Below are 17,233 nucleotides of genomic sequence, written 5' to 3' on the forward strand. Positions count from 1 at the left end.
CTTGAAAATTGATAACTTGGTGCCCCATGAATAATCATTCTTTAATTAACTAAATATTTTGAATAGTTTTTTCTAAATTTTTTTCCAAATTTTTTTTTTGTTTTTTAAAATTGATTTGCCTGCGGGCGCCAACACCTCCCTTCAATTTTTTTTTTAGTACTGTAACTCTAGTTGAATATTTTGTATTGACTTGAAAATTGATAACTTGGTGCCCCATGATAATAATCATTCTTTAATGAACTAAATATTTTGAATAGTTTTTTCTAAATTTTTTTCCAAATTTTTTTTTTGTTTTTTAAAATTGATTTGCCTGCGGGCGCCAACACCTCCCTTCAATTTTTTTTTTAGTACTGTAACTCTAGTTGAATATTTTGTATTGACTTGAAAATTGATAACTTGGTGCCCCATGAATAATCATTCTTTAATGAACTAAATATTTTGAATAGTTTTTTCTAAATTTTTTTTTTGTTTTCTAAAATCGATTTGCCTGCGGGCTCTAACACCTCCCTTCAATTTTTTTTTTAGTACTGTAACTCTTGTTGAATATTTTGTATTGACTTGAAAAATGATAACTTGGTGCCCCATGAATAATCATTCTTTAATGATCTAAATATTTTGAATTTTTTTCTAAATTTTTTTAAAAATTTTTTTTTTGTTTTCTAAAAATCGATTTGCCCGCGGGCGCCAACACCTCCCTTCATTTTTTTTTTATGATTTTAACTCTAGCCAAATTTTTTAAACATTGACAATCTGTTACCCTTTGAATAATTCTTTAATGAACTAAATATTTTGAATAGTTTTGTCTAAATTTTTTTCCAAATTTTTTTTTTGTTTTTTAAAATTGATTTGCCTGCGGGCGCCAACACCTCCCTTCAATTTTTTTTTTAGTACTGTAACTCTAGTTGAATATTTTGTATTGACTTGAAAATTGATAACTTGGTGCCCCATGAATAATCATTCTTTAATGAACTAAATATTTTGAATAGTTTTTTCTAAATTTTTTTTTTGTTTTCTAAAATCGATTTGCCTGCGGGCTCTAACACCTCCCTTCAATTTTTTTTTTAGTACTGTAACTCTTGTTGAATATTTTGTATTGACTTGAAAAATGATAACTTGGTGCCCCATGAATAATCATTCTTTAATGATCTAAATATTTTGAATTTTTTTCTAAATTTTTTTAAAAATTTTTTTTTTGTTTTCTAAAAATCGATTTGCCCGCGGGCGCCAACACCTCCCTTCATTTTTTTTTTATGATTTTAACTCTAGCCAAATTTTTTAAACATTGACAATCTGTTACCCTTTGAATAATTCTTTAATGAACTAAATATTTTGAATAGTTTTGTCTAAATTTTTTTCCAAATTTTTTTTTTGTTTTTTAAAATTGATTTGCCTGCGGGCGCCAACACCTCCCTTCAATTTTTTTTTTAGTACTGTAACTCTAGTTGAATATTTTGTATTGACTTGAAAATTGATAACTTGGTGCCCCATGAATAATCATTCTTTAATTAACTAAATATTTTGAATAGTTTTTTCTAAATTTTTTTCCAAATTTTTTTTTTGTTTTTTAAAATTGATTTGCCTGCGGGCGCCAACACCTCCCTTCAATTTTTTTTTTAGTACTGTAACTCTAGTTGAATATTTTGTATTGACTTGAAAATTGATAACTTGGTGCCCCATGATAATAATCATTCTTTAATGAACTAAATATTTTGAATAGTTTTTTCTAAATTTTTTTCCAAATTTTTTTTTTGTTTTTTAAAATTGATTTGCCTGCGGGCGCCAACACCTCCCTTCAATTTTTTTTTTAGTACTGTAACTCTAGTTGAATATTTTGTATTGACTTGAAAATTGATAACTTGGTGCCCCATGAATAATCATTCTTTAATGAACTAAATATTTTGAATAGTTTTTTCTAAATTTTTTTTTTGTTTTCTAAAATCGATTTGCCTGCGGGCTCTAACACCTCCCTTCAATTTTTTTTTTAGTACTGTAACTCTTGTTGAATATTTTGTATTGACTTGAAAAATGATAACTTGGTGCCCCATGAATAATCATTCTTTAATGATCTAAATATTTTGAAGTTTTTTCTAAATTTTTTTAAAAATTTTTTTTTTGTTTTCTAAAAATCGATTTGCCCGCGGGCGCCAACACCTCCCTTCATTTTTTTTTTATGATTTTAACTCTAGCCAAATTTTTTAAACATTGACAATCTGTTACCCTTTGAATAATTCTTTAATGAACTAAATATTTTGAATAGTTTTTTCTAAATTTTTTTCCAAATTTTTTTTTTGTTTTCTAAAATCGATTTGCCTGCGGGCGCCAAAACCTCTCTTCAATTTTTTTTTTATGTTTTTAACTCTAGCCAAATTATTTAAACATTGTCAATCTGGTACCCTTTGAAGAATTCTTTAATGAACTAAATATTTTGAATAGTTTTTTCTGTTTAAGATTCTGGGCATTTTAGTTTGTACTATGTAATGTGTATTCATACGTTAAATTTTTTGTATTGACTTGAAAATTGATAACTTGGTGCCCCATGAATAATCATTCTTTAATTAACTAAATATTTTGAATAGTTTTTTCTAAATTTTTTTCCAAATTTTTTTTTTGTTTTTTAAAATTGATTTGCCTGCGGGCGCCAACACCTCCCTTCAATTTTTTTTTTAGTACTGTAACTCTAGTTGAATATTTTGTATTGACTTGAAAATTGATAACTTGGTGCCCCATGATAATAATCATTCTTTAATGAACTAAATATTTTGAATAGTTTTTTCTAAATTTTTTTCCAAATTTTTTTTTTGTTTTTTAAAATTGATTTGCCTGCGGGCGCCAACACCTCCCTTCAATTTTTTTTTTAGTACTGTAACTCTAGTTGAATATTTTGTATTGACTTGAAAATTGATAACTTGGTGCCCCATGAATAATCATTCTTTAATGAACTAAATATTTTGAATAGTTTTTTCTAAATTTTTTTTTTGTTTTCTAAAATCGATTTGCCTGCGGGCTCTAACACCTCCCTTCAATTTTTTTTTTAGTACTGTAACTCTTGTTGAATATTTTGTATTGACTTGAAAAATGATAACTTGGTGCCCCATGAATAATCATTCTTTAATGATCTAAATATTTTGAAGTTTTTTCTAAATTTTTTTAAAAATTTTTTTTTTGTTTTCTAAAAATCGATTTGCCCGCGGGCGCCAACACCTCCCTTCATTTTTTTTTTATGATTTTAACTCTAGCCAAATTTTTTAAACATTGACAATCTGTTACCCTTTGAATAATTCTTTAATGAACTAAATATTTTGAATAGTTTTGTCTAAATTTTTTTCCAAATTTTTTTTTTGTTTTTTAAAATTGATTTGCCTGCGGGCGCCAACACCTCCCTTCAATTTTTTTTTTAGTACTGTAACTCTAGTTGAATATTTTGTATTGACTTGAAAATTGATAACTTGGTGCCCCATGAATAATCATTCTTTAATTAACTAAATATTTTGAATAGTTTTTTCTAAATTTTTTTCCAAATTTTTTTTTTGTTTTTTAAAATTGATTTGCCTGCGGGCGCCAACACCTCCCTTCAATTTTTTTTTTAGTACTGTAACTCTAGTTGAATATTTTGTATTGACTTGAAAATTGATAACTTGGTGCCCCATGATAATAATCATTCTTTAATGAACTAAATATTTTGAATAGTTTTTTCTAAATTTTTTTCCAAATTTTTTTTTTGTTTTTTAAAATTGATTTGCCTGCGGGCGCCAACACCTCCCTTCAATTTTTTTTTTAGTACTGTAACTCTAGTTGAATATTTTGTATTGACTTGAAAATTGATAACTTGGTGCCCCATGATAATAATCATTCTTTAATGAACTAAATATTTTGAATAGTTTTTTCTAAATTTTTTTCCAAATTTTTTTTTTGTTTTTTAAAATTGATTTGCCTGCGGGCGCCAACACCTCCCTTCAATTTTTTTTTTAGTACTGTAACTCTAGTTGAATATTTTGTATTGACTTAAAAATTGATAACTTGGTGCCCCATGAATAATCATTCTTCAATGAACTAAATATTTTGAATAGTTTTTTCTAAATTTTTTTCTAAATTTTTTTTTTGTTTTCTAAAATGCATTTGCCTGTGGGCGCCAACACCCTCTTTCAATTTTTATTTTTGTTATGTAACTCTAGTTGAATTTTTTGTATATACTTTTTAATGTGTATTCCTACAATAATATTTTTTTTTGTTTTCTAAAATGCATTTGCCTGCGGGTGCCAACACCCTCTTTCAATTTTTTTTTTTTTGTTATGTGACTAGTTGAAATTTTGGTATAGACTTTAATGTGTATTCCTACAATAATATTTTTTTTTTAATTTTTTTTTGTTTTCTAAAATGCATTTGCCTGCGGGTGCCAACACCCTCTTTCAATTTTTTTTTTTGTTATGTATCTCTAGTTGAATTTTTTGTATAGACTTTTTGAACATTGAAAACCTGGTGCACTTTGAATAATCCATCATTAATGAACTAAATATTTTGAATAGTTTTTTTCTGTTTAAGATTCTGGACATTTTAGTTTGAAGTTTTTAATTTCAATTTTTTTTTATTTTCTAAAATTCTTTTGCCTTCGGGAGCCAACACCCTCCTTCAATTTTTTTTTTTTGTTATGTGACTAGTTGAATTTTTTGTATAGACTTTTTAATGTGTATTCCTACAATAATATTTTTTTTTAAATTTGTTTTTGTTTTCTAAACTGCATTTGCCTGCGGGCACCAACACCCTCCTTCAATTTTTTTTTTAGTTATGTGATTTTATTGGTTTTTTAATTTAAAAAAAATAAGAGAATAGATTTTGTCGAAAACTTGGTTACTTATTAATTAAAACTATTAAAACAAGTACGGAGAATATGTTACTTTTTGACACTACAAACTACCAACTAGAAAAAATATTAAAGTTGAAAATCTTGGTATTTTTACTGCTCCGAAATATGACGACAGACCCAAAAATAAAGTCCAATCAGTCTAAAATTAATTTTTATGCCTCATAAAAATTATCAGTGTTTAAACTTATTTAAATATTGGTGTTAAATTAAAATAATAATATTCAAAAGTAAGCGTTTAATTTAACTTGTGGTTGAATTATTTTTGTCTATATATTTAAAATAGATACTATTTTAGATTCTGAGCAAAGCAATGAATGTATTGATTTTACAATGTGTGTTTTTTTTTTTTTTTAATTTTTTAAATTTTTTTTTGTGCCTGTCATCGATTCGAGTTATCGAGATTTCACTGCATATGCAAAGAGCAAAGGCAAACGACGACTAAATTGAGTATTGACACATAAAATCGAATGGCATTTATTTTGACTTACAAAACGTTTATAGCGATAACAAAAAAATAATATAATGACTTGTAAAAGTGCGTGGGTATACAATTAATACATAATACATTAATCAATAATAACAGGCATATTATATTCTATATGATTACGTTTCAGTACAGAATAAGACAAGTAGGTATAATTAGTGAAAGTAGGTATATTAATTGGCTAGAATGCTTTGGCGAACTAAACAAAATTAAATTAAGAAAGTTATGAATTGTTAATGATTGTAAATGCGATGGACATTATTTATATTGACAAAACAAGGGTGTAGGGACTAAGGGAATTTGGAGTGAATGGCACGTAAGTTTAAATCATTTGTATGAACTGAAATCGACAAATTTTACTTAAATTTTTTTCTTTTAATAAATAAAGAAGTAATGTTTATAAAAAAAGCAAAAAAAGCCAACGGCACGTAGTGTTCCCAAGCGGTCACCCATCCAAGTACTAACTACGTACGACTTCGCTTAACTTCAGTGATCGGACGAGAACTGGTGTATTCAACGTGGTATGGTCGTTGACGAATGTGAGTTGAAAAATTATAATATTTAAATAAACTATCTAACAAAATGTTATTCATGTTTTTATATTATATTACAATAATATAAGTTAATTATAAGTAAATAATGGATTATTAGGTTTAAAATATGATTCTAATATGTTCTAAAAAATCCAAAAATATTCTCTTAATAATCCTTAAACTATAGTAATATATAATATATTGCTTTACTGTACTAGTTATATGCTTTTTTTCTTCAAATAGTATAAATATATATTATAATATCAATAACTGAATTACCAGTCATAACAGTGCCGCAACAACCGCAGGGGCAGCCGGGGCAATGCCCCTGTAGAGGGCTGCTAATCGTTGGCTCAAGGGGCCCCGACGGCGCACAGCATCTACTTTAAATTTTTAAATAATTGCATGTGATGTAGAAATTATGGTAAACATTGATGGTTTACCAATATCAGCTTCATCCAATAGTCAAAGTTATGGCCAATATTATGTTCTGTTTTTCAATATAACCATGTTTTTATGGTTGGTTTATATCATGGAAAGAACAAAAAACCTGAAAGCTCCAATGACTTTTTATCAGATTTTATTCATGAAATTTGTGATATGACTATAAACGGAATATTTTATGATGGGAAAACATATGGTTTCAAGATTAAAGGCTTCTCGGTAGATTGCCCAGCAAAAAGCTTTATGCTGTGTATAAAGGGTCATGGAGGTTATTCCAGTTGCACAAAATGTATGACTGAAGGGGAATATGTTGAACATCGTATTTGTTTCCCTAATAATAATGCTAGCTTTAGAACTGATGAGCAATTTAAAAATCAAGAGGATGAGGAATATCATACAGGTGAAACTTCCTTACTTGAAATACCAAATTTAGGACTGGTGACTTGTGTACCATTTGACTACCAACATTTAATTTGCTTAGGAGTCACCAAAAAGCTATTGACCTTATGGCTAACTGGTAGTCTTCGGGTGAGGCTGTCTTTCAAAAAACATGAGGCTATCTCTACAGATATAAAAAAATATATTTTACCTTATGTACCACTAGAGTTTCAGAGGAAGCCACGTTCATTAAATATGTTTAGGCAATGGAAATCAACTGAACTAAGGATGTTTTTGTTATATTATATTGGTGCTGTTATACTGAAAAATCATTTAAAAAATGATATATTTAACAATTTTTTATGTTTACATGTTGCCATTCGATTGCTGTATTCAAGCAAATATTGTAACATACCTGAGTATTTGGAATATTGCAATAGTTTATTGGGCCATTTTGTAGAAACGTTCAAAGATATCTATGGGATTCACCATGTTTCCCATAATATACATGCTCTTGTCCATTTGACAAAATATGTAAAAAAATATGGTTCGTTAGATAACTTTTCTACATTTCAGTTTGAGAATTATATGCAACAAATTAAAAAAATGATTAGAAAAGATGACAGGCCTTTGCAGCAAATTGTTCGAAGAGTAAATGAAAAGAATTCTTGTTTTGTAAATATGAATTGTGATTGTGATACAACTATAGATTATACATACGGAAAACAACATTATGAGGGACCTTTACTCTTGACTTCAAAGAATCCACAGTATTCAAATATAAAGTGCAAAGCTTTCACTCTAATTTGTAATGATCCTAAAAATTACTGCTGTACTTTATACAATGGTGACATTATAATTATAAATAATATTGCTTATCATAAAGAAAATAATAATAAAGTCTTAATTAATTGGAAGAACATTTTTAAGGTTAAATAATATGTTTGAAATACCATGCAAATCTTCTTTATTGGATATTTACATAGTAGAAAATCTTTCTGAAGAACTGTTTTGGCCAATAGAAGAAATTCAACATAAAAATTGTCTTTTTGCAATACCCAGAAAATTTGGTTCTTTCGCATCAATTCCTCTAATGCATTCAGACATATAATATAAAAAAATTTCAACAATGTATATTAACTGTAAATATGTACCTATATACAACATAGGTACACACTTTTAAAAATATTATATTTTCAAATTAACAAATTTGTCATTATTTTTTAGGATATTAATGATAATTGTATTATTGCGTTGTTTTCAGAAATTTTATAATCGTAGAATTTGAGGATGGACTTCAAATTGTTTCCAAAAATTGGAAAAAAAAATAATGATATCTTTTATCCTGATGGTATAACTAATAAAAACAAATACTACAAATTAGTTTCAAAAATGGTTTCTCCAGGCTACCAACCAGAAAAATGTAAATGGTCACTACACTCTATCATAAAAATCTATGGCTCTGATGGTTAGTATTGTTTTTTTTACATTAATATGTTTTATGTCTGCAGGTCAAAAAAAAAATGCAACAGTTTTTCTGACCGTAACTAAGCAGTGTGAAATAATATTTTCATATATTGTATTTTAAATATTTTAAAAAAAATGAATGGTTTTGCAGACGTATTTGAAAAGGCTGTAAAAAAATTACAAATTGCAGAAAACTACAGTGATGTAAATACCGATACTGATGTAGTTAATGCCAAAAGTCAACGTCGCATGAGGGCAAAAAAAAAGTATAATTCTGACTCAAGCTCTGAATCTCCGACAAAACTTAATTATCCAGTAAAAGTGACATCTTCAAAGCGTTTGAAGTATCCAAATCCTCCTGAACCTATTGGTATGAATAATTTTATATTGTATTTATCAATTAGTAATGATATTACTAATAGCTACTCATAAATATATTGTTATATTTACATTAGTTAAACATTTGAAATTATATAACTATGAAACTCTTAAATTCTTATGTTTCAGCATCATCAAGTACATTTAAAATGAAAACTCAAATAACACCAACATTGGACAATCCTGCTACATCAACTCAACGTATGATGACAAAATGTAAATAATTGAAACTTTAATATGTTTATTAAATATAATAATGTATATGTCAAATATATTTTAACTAAAGTTAATATTGCACAATATATTATGTAAACACATTTTACTTCAGCACCAGATATGTTTGGCGACCTAGATTTATTGAACCTCAGTAGTATTTCTAATTCAAGTGAACTCAACAAAAGTAATTTTCTTATTACAATTTTTTGTGGTATAATCATTGCATAATATAACAGTAATTTATGTATCAGTTCCAGATTTAACCAAAACCGATGAGCATTTAGATGATAGCTTACTTTCCAAATTAAGCATGGAATTAAGTAAAATTGATTCACTATTTCCAACACAATCCATACAGAAGATTTCTAATCAGCGTACCACTATAAAAAGTAATTTATTATAACTATTGCGACTTAAGTGTTTTTGATATAATATCTATATAGCATTATAATATAATACTACATAGTATTAGGGTTTGTGAATGTATGCATTGACATACAGTTTTAGTAGTTGAAGCGCTCGGCCGAACAACGGGACAAGCGCCACTGAGCGCATTTTACAATAGACGCGTTTAAAATATTACGGACCATTTCTGTCCGTGTTGGTTGAACATTGCACATAGCTCGTTGTTCCATCCATCTTCTCTTAATCAACTTACCTTAATGTAATAATATCCATTGAGTCTACTAATACGTTATTCCACCGATAAACGCAATAATGTCGAGACTGGCGCTTGTCCCGTTGTTCGGCCGAGCGCTTCAGTTCTTGTAGTCCTTGTTCCTATGAATCTTATATATATACCGTGTGTTCACCAATTTAGAGAACACTGAATTTCTCGGCCGGATTATGTTTGAATAAATAAAATTTTTTTTACAAGCTAGTGGTATATAAATACACATTTTCAGATAAATTTCAAATTTTTAACCCCTTCGGTACGCGCATGCGCAATGCAACTTATTTTTTTTTTAATAGCAACTGGTATTTTTGATACCAAATGCGGATATACTGAATTTTTTTAAGTCATTTTGACCAATTAACCATGGCTTTACAACTAAAATTGACTGAATGAGAGCCATTCAAATCTTAATAAATAATACATTTTTACAATTCATTAACATAATATGGATATAAAATTATTTAATTAAAATTGATTACAACAGTTATTTTATAAAATATGAAGTTATCGAGGTTTTAAATAATAAGATAATCTTAATTTACATATAGTTATTCAGATAATTTAATACTAGATAATCAGAAGTTATAACAATAATATGCATTTATTGCACATTAATATTCAGTATTATTAGATGTTTAATACCATTAAGCGATAAATTAAATCTACCCATTAATTTGTAATTGTTTATAGGTAGAAAAACCGTTGTGATTATTAAATTTATACTTGAAAGTTTAGATAAAATGAATCATTTTTATGCTGGTTGTCATACTAGTACGATTAGTTGGGTTAAAATGAACAACAAAGAAAAAGTGCAAATGCTATTAATTTATGGTAAATGCGATAGAAATTCTCGGCAGTCAGCAAGAATGTATGCTGAACAATACCCAGGTCGGTACCATCCACCGCATACATTTTTTATTAAGATAGAACAATTATTGATTAATCATGGAGCATTTTCTGTAAAAGTAGTCCGTAACCAACAAATTAGAGAAAACAATATTAATGAAGATGTGGAACTTCAAGTTTTAGCTTACATTAGATTGAATCCAAGATCTTCGGTTAGACATGTTGGTAGAGAAGTTGGAATCTCATTTGGCCTTGTACATAAAATTTTAAAAAAACACAAAATGCATCCTTACAAACCTGACTTAGTTCAACATTTACGACCTGCAGATCCAGAAAGAAGGTTAAATTTCATTGCTTGGTTACTAGTTCAAATCGATACACAACCATTATTTTTAAATCAGATATTATGGACTGATGAATCTAAATTCACGAACAATGGAGTTATTAATAAACAAAATAATCGTATGTGGTCAGATGTCAATCCCCATTGGGCAGTGGATAATCGTTACCAAACTGTATGGGGTACTAATGTTTGGTGTGGACTTATTGGTGGAAAATTGTTAGGTCTGTATTTTTATGAAGAAAACTTAACTGCGAGACGATATTTATCATTTTTAACAAATGTTTTACCATTAATGTTAGAAAATTTACCATTAGCTACTCGTCAAACCCTCTATTTTCAGCAGGACGGAACTCCTGCTCATAATGCGCATATTGTTCGAGATTACTTGAATCGGGTATATGTGGGAAAATGGCTTGGCACTATGGACCCATTGAATGGCCAGCAAGATCTCCAGATATTACACCACTTGATTTTTTTTTGTGGGGACATTTAAAAACAGTAGTCTACGCAGATCCACCAGTTAATCTAGCAGATTTAAAAAATAAAATCTTGGTTGCGTGTAATAACCTTACTGAAAGTCAAATAATGTCAGCAACTAATAGAGGATGTCTACAACGTTTTCAATTATGTGTCGACAATCAAGGAGCAAACTTTGAACAATTTATTTAATTAATTGTGTTGATATAAAATAACTGTTGTAATCTATTTTAGTTAAATAATTTTATGTCTATATTATGTTAATCTTATTTATAACACGTATAAAAAAAAAAAATACGTAGATATTCAAAAAGTAACCAATAATAAATAATTATAAATGGTTTTATGCATTTTATAATGAATTGTAAAAATGTATTATTTATTAAGATTTGAATGGCTCTCATTCAGTCAATTTTGGTTGTAGAGCCATGGTTAATTGGTCAAAATGACTTAAAAAAATTCAGTATATCCGAATTTGGTATCAAAAATACCAGTTGCTATTAAAAAAAAAATAAGTTGCATTGCGCATGCGCGTACCGAAGGGGTTAAAAATTTGAAATTTATCTGAAAATGTGTATTTATATACCACTAGCTTGTAAAAAAAATTTTATTTATTCAAACATAATCCGGCCGAGAAATTCAGTGTTCCCTAAATTGGTGAACACACGGTATATATAAACAGAATTATGATATCTCTATTATTTAATAGATATTGCAATGGGTAAATTATCATAGGAAATCTGTATTTAATTATTTAAATATAGGTACTGCTATTATTATGTATTTAAAAAAAAAATTTTTTTTTTGTAGGTTCTGATATAATGGATAGTGAAGGAAATGATAATTTTGAATTTGATGATGTAATAAAGAATAATAAACCATTTTCATCAAAAAACAAAAGTAAAAAAATGATCGAAACTAGCAGTCAGTGTAAACGTATGTTTAATATAAATTATAACAATAATAACACCTTAGCATGTCCAACCATGTATTATAGATTTATAAGAAAAATGGTGTTCCAAGGGGGGAAATTTGTAAGATTCTATTTTTACTGAGATGCTCATTTTCAAATAATTATTTTATTATAATGTATTATTTTAATGAGTATACTTTTTTTAAATCATGTTTTCAGATGATTTATCTGTTCTTGAAGATCTAGCCGAAGTGAAGGTAAAGGTTCAAAAACTGTTGTTGAATCAAAATACAATACTAAACAAGTTGGACAAATTACTAGCAAATAATGATCGTTCAGTTGATAACTGCCTGCAAAATATTACATCAACACAAATTAATGAATTTGAAATACACTTCAATGACAATTTTCCACTAAAAGAATTAACACAATTTCATCATATTAATGACATTTTAAACAATAAAGCATACTACAGTCTTATGGTAAATAATATTTTGTATGCAAACAGTGTTCATGCACAATATAATATAACATATAACATGTGTTCATAAAAAAATTAGCTAAGATTTAATCAATTTTCAGAAAAAGAAACTATTAATGTATGGTGGATCAAGCATTAATGATGTTACACGCCACATTCTTATAAAACTTTTAACCAATGAAATATCAAAACTTATTACACTTACTGGTCATAAAGGAAAAAAAACATGTTTTGCCAGTACAAACTATTTTAAAGTATTACTAGGTATGCTTATTAATCTATCTAAAATAAATTATACTAACCCTATTACATTCTATAAATTAAGTAAAAAATATGCTCTGTTTAATCAAATAGCAGCAACTGAAACTGATTTTTCAGATTCCCTCAATCTCATTACTCGAGTATTATAATACATTGCTATAGACATTAGTAGCACCTATACTGTCAACCAGTCCTACATATTTAACTTTTACTGCTTATAAGTTATAACGATGTTGTATGCTAAACTTATTTTATAGAATATTGTACTTATAAGATATAAAAATTACATTTGCATATGTACATATATATATATGTGTGAATTATTTTTATTAATCTTTTTTTATTTTGTTTACATACAGAAGTTTTCCGAGTCTTTTATGAATCAGCCACTGAGAATGATGTCAAACCTGCTATTCAAAGCTGGTTTAAACATGCACCTGACCGTTTAACTACTACACAGCATAAAAACAATGGACCCACCAATTCAAATGATCAAAATACATAATTTAACTAGGTATAATAAGAATTTATTATACCTATTTTAAACAGCCATTGATTTTTTTTTTTATATATATATTATTTATTCTTATAAGAAATAAACTGTTCAAATTAGATGTAAGTATTTGAAGTGTATTATGTTTACATAATATTATATTAAGTGTATTAAAGTGAAGATTTTATAAAAAAAATAAAAATATTATGAGTTCAATTAGGTACCTACTAATTAAATTGACAATATTGTACATGATGAATGGTTATTTAATAAATAATATGAAACTTAATTATATAATCTTGTTATCATTTTTAAGCCCGGACAATTTTAAAAACTATATATGGCACAGATATATAACCGTTATAATAATTATAATTGATTATTTAGTGATTAAAAAATTTGAAATAATCAAACATTAAAAAAATTATAATTCTGGTATTTCAGACTAGACTACATAGCTCATTAATATTTTAGTTGTAGTTGACTATTAATAGCAATACATTACTTATATGTTATATATACTTCTAATAATAAGTATCATGTAGTACATATATATATATATATATATATATATATAATATAACATATATAAATTATAATTGAATGCTGACTGGAATATATTGTGTGCCTAGTTAAATAATTGATTTTTTGTTTATAGGTACCTATACCTAGGTACTAATTACAATCATAATTATATAACTAAAGTTATATTATACATAATTAAATTAAATATAGTTAAATTATTACAATAAAAGTTTTAGACCTATTCTGGAAGCCTACTGGCCCAATAATGGTGTAGTTCCTATTCAAGTCATTTCAGGAACTCCCTAGGAAGCAGACATTCGTAATTACAATTAATAGCCTGTGGACGTCCCATTTAAAGCTTATGACTCAGAATGGCTCAGCCTAGGAAGTTCCCTTAGTTCCTGAAGGAATATCCTAAATACGTCCATAGAACTTCCTTATGTTGTTAGGGAAATGGACATTTTTCATGAATTTCTAACTCTAAATAATTTGTCAGTTTTCGTGATTTTGATGAATTTTATCAATATTTTAACTTCAGACGCTCATGAATAATATTGTGGATTTACGCTCAACCTTATTTTTCCAATTTCCCTTAACATCAACTTATTAGGAACGTTGTATTACATTACACAAAGTTTTTTGACAGACATAAAAAAATTTTATCGACAATAGTTTAAAAAAAACTAGATTTTGCCAACTGCTGACGGTAAATGTCCGAAATTCGGACATTTACCGATTGATTTCGGTAAACCCTAGGATACACAAAATAGTTTAGTCAAACCCCGAATGATTTTTGTAGTTTTGACTTTTACAAACGAAATTTGGTAAATCTTTGGATAAACAATCAGTGCAAGTAAAAGTCCGAAATTGTTTAACAATTGTGTGATATTTTTTATGCTGAATGTTAATTAATATATGTAGTCCAAAATTATTATATTAAATTAAATTAATGTTATTATATGATAATGAAAACAATATGATATATATATGATGACAACAAATTTGTATTATTATTATTATTATTATTATAATTTATTATATAACAAAATTGAAACTATTTCGCTCATTTTGCAACGATCGATTTTAGGGATTTTAATTTTGACTTAAATATAATAGATAATAACGGAATTTTGATGTCAATGTTATAATAATATTGATGTCAAGACCATTACATGTGTTTGTATGTGGGTTTTTACTTTTTTACGACAGTTAAATTTTTCAGAAACTTATGCGTGTATAAGATAGCGTAAATTAAGAATAATCATAACTCTGAACTCACTTAAAAACTGAACTATCGTAAAAAACCCACATAGAAATACAGATAATGTTCTTACCATCAAGTTTATAATGGGTTAATTCTCTCTAAATATTAACTAACGGAGTTAAACTCGGAGTGCTCTGCTGACCGTAAATTTGCCGAGATACGCACTTTTAAGACAGAGACGACAAATATCTGTGTAGCGTCCTCTTAAAATTAAAACACTTCTAAGTTTGATAAAAAATCAAGTTTAGTCTGATAGATGCTTTAAAGATAATATTTTTATTTTTTTTATATTTACATATATTTTTACAATATTGTCACAATGAAGTAGTTTAAAGAATAAAGATTAATAGTTAATGTGGGTATATAATATTTGGTAGGTACTGATTTTGAAGCATATGAATATATTTTAAAATTACAGCCTACAGGTATTTATCATAAAAATAATATAAAAAAAATTTTTTATTTTTATGCCCCCCCCCCCAAAAAAAAAAAAAATCAAACTCCAGAGCCGCCACTGCACAACGTCTCCCCTCAGAATTGTTTTTCACTTTTTCGTTTTAATCAACGAATTCACAAATACCACTAGGCAGTCTAGACGAGACCACCATCATTACATTATTTTCATGTGATTACAATGACATAGATACTCGACCAGCGCTAGCGAGTGGGGTTTATGGAGAACAGAGTATATTGTACAGAGGATTGTCCACCTTTCTTAAATTTTAATAGGTGACTATAATTTTATATTTTATAATTTTATTTTTTAACAGGTAAAGTATAATTTAAAGTAAATATAAAGTATATATTTGTTAATAAAAAAACACTTTTAAAATGTGGGTAATAAAAAAAAAGGTATACATATTGTGTCTTATACCAACATGGCAACATGACGTATACTTCGACCATGAACCAAGTACTAAGATAATATAAGTTTCATGACTTCGATGAACATTATTCATTTTCAAAATGTAATTTGTTAAAAAAAAACCCTTACCAAGTCAGGGATCGGCATGTAAACTTTCTTGATTTTTAATTTTTAGAAATTTATTAACTGATAATCACACCCAAGCGGTATAACAATTTAAAACCTGAAAAATGTCGGTGTGAACAGCTCCACAAAAAAATCATTTTTATTTTCATTTAGTGAGATAGATCTCCAAAACCGGAGAGCGGATTTCATTGTTTTGGGTCTTGTTAGATTCACATTGGTTAGGAGAAGTGCATTGAAGATTTTTAGAACTTTATCTTTAATATTTAATTTATTACAGAACATAAAAAAAAATTAAAACAAATTTTATTGGGCGTTTTTGATGTTTTTCAGCTTTATAGGTTTGTAGTGAATTAACGATTGGAGACAAAAACCTGAAAATCTTCACTGCACTTCTCCTAGTCAATGTGAATCTAACAAGACCCCCAACAACAAAATCCGTTCTCCAGTTTTGGAAATCTACCTCGCTAAATGAAAATCTAGAAAAAATAACTCTTTTTTAAATCTGTGAAAAATTAAACAATTTTTAAAAAAAATGTTTTAATTCCACATTTAGTATCTACTTGATAATCCCTTTTTAATGAGTTATCAACCAATATGAGCTATCATATTTTAGTAGAAAAGTTAAAAAAATAGATATTTTGGGACTGTTCACGCCGACGTTTTTATGAATTCAAGTGGTTATACCGCGCTTGAGTGTGATATCAAAATCCCTCTCATTGATATTTTATATTATAGCTAGCTAAATCATACTACTTATCATTACTGAGTTACATATTTATCATTTTCCTATTTAACACTAATTCTTGAAGTTTTTAAAATTCAGACTTTTTTCATTTCAATTACCATACTTACTTGATTAAAAATCAAGAAAGTAAAAATTTCTTGTACTAATTAATAATTAGTTGGCTGTTATTTTATTTCTACAGATTGTTAATTGTTATCAACTCAAAAAATCTAATAATAATACAATATTACAATGTTAACATATTTCATTGTGTTGTATTGTGTAATTGTGTGGCACGTTTTGCATCGTACAAAATAATATTATTCGTATCATAGATATTACATATATAATATATTATTTATGATTCGTATTGCATCTTTTCTTCTGTAGTCGAGAAGTGTGGTTGCAGTATTGTTCTATGGTTGCAGTATACCGAGACACACCCCCTCAACCATGAATCCGGTAAAGGAGATAATTG

The 17,233-nt window shown here is 27.5% G+C and overlaps 1 non-coding gene across 1 annotated transcript; it reads right to left on the minus strand.

Moving 5' to 3' along the window:
• Window positions 1-5,761: 5,761 nt before the first annotated feature.
• On the minus strand, window positions 5,762-5,880 carry LOC132949820 (5S ribosomal RNA). The gene has a single exon (XR_009665145.1). It is a non-coding gene; the product is annotated as a 5S ribosomal RNA (ribosomal RNA).
• Window positions 5,881-17,233: the final 11,353 nt, after the last annotated feature.

This window comes from Metopolophium dirhodum, chromosome 7 (assembly GCF_019925205.1).
Source record: "Metopolophium dirhodum isolate CAU chromosome 7, ASM1992520v1, whole genome shotgun sequence".
In the NCBI taxonomy this organism is placed as follows: domain Eukaryota; kingdom Metazoa; phylum Arthropoda; class Insecta; order Hemiptera; family Aphididae; genus Metopolophium; species Metopolophium dirhodum.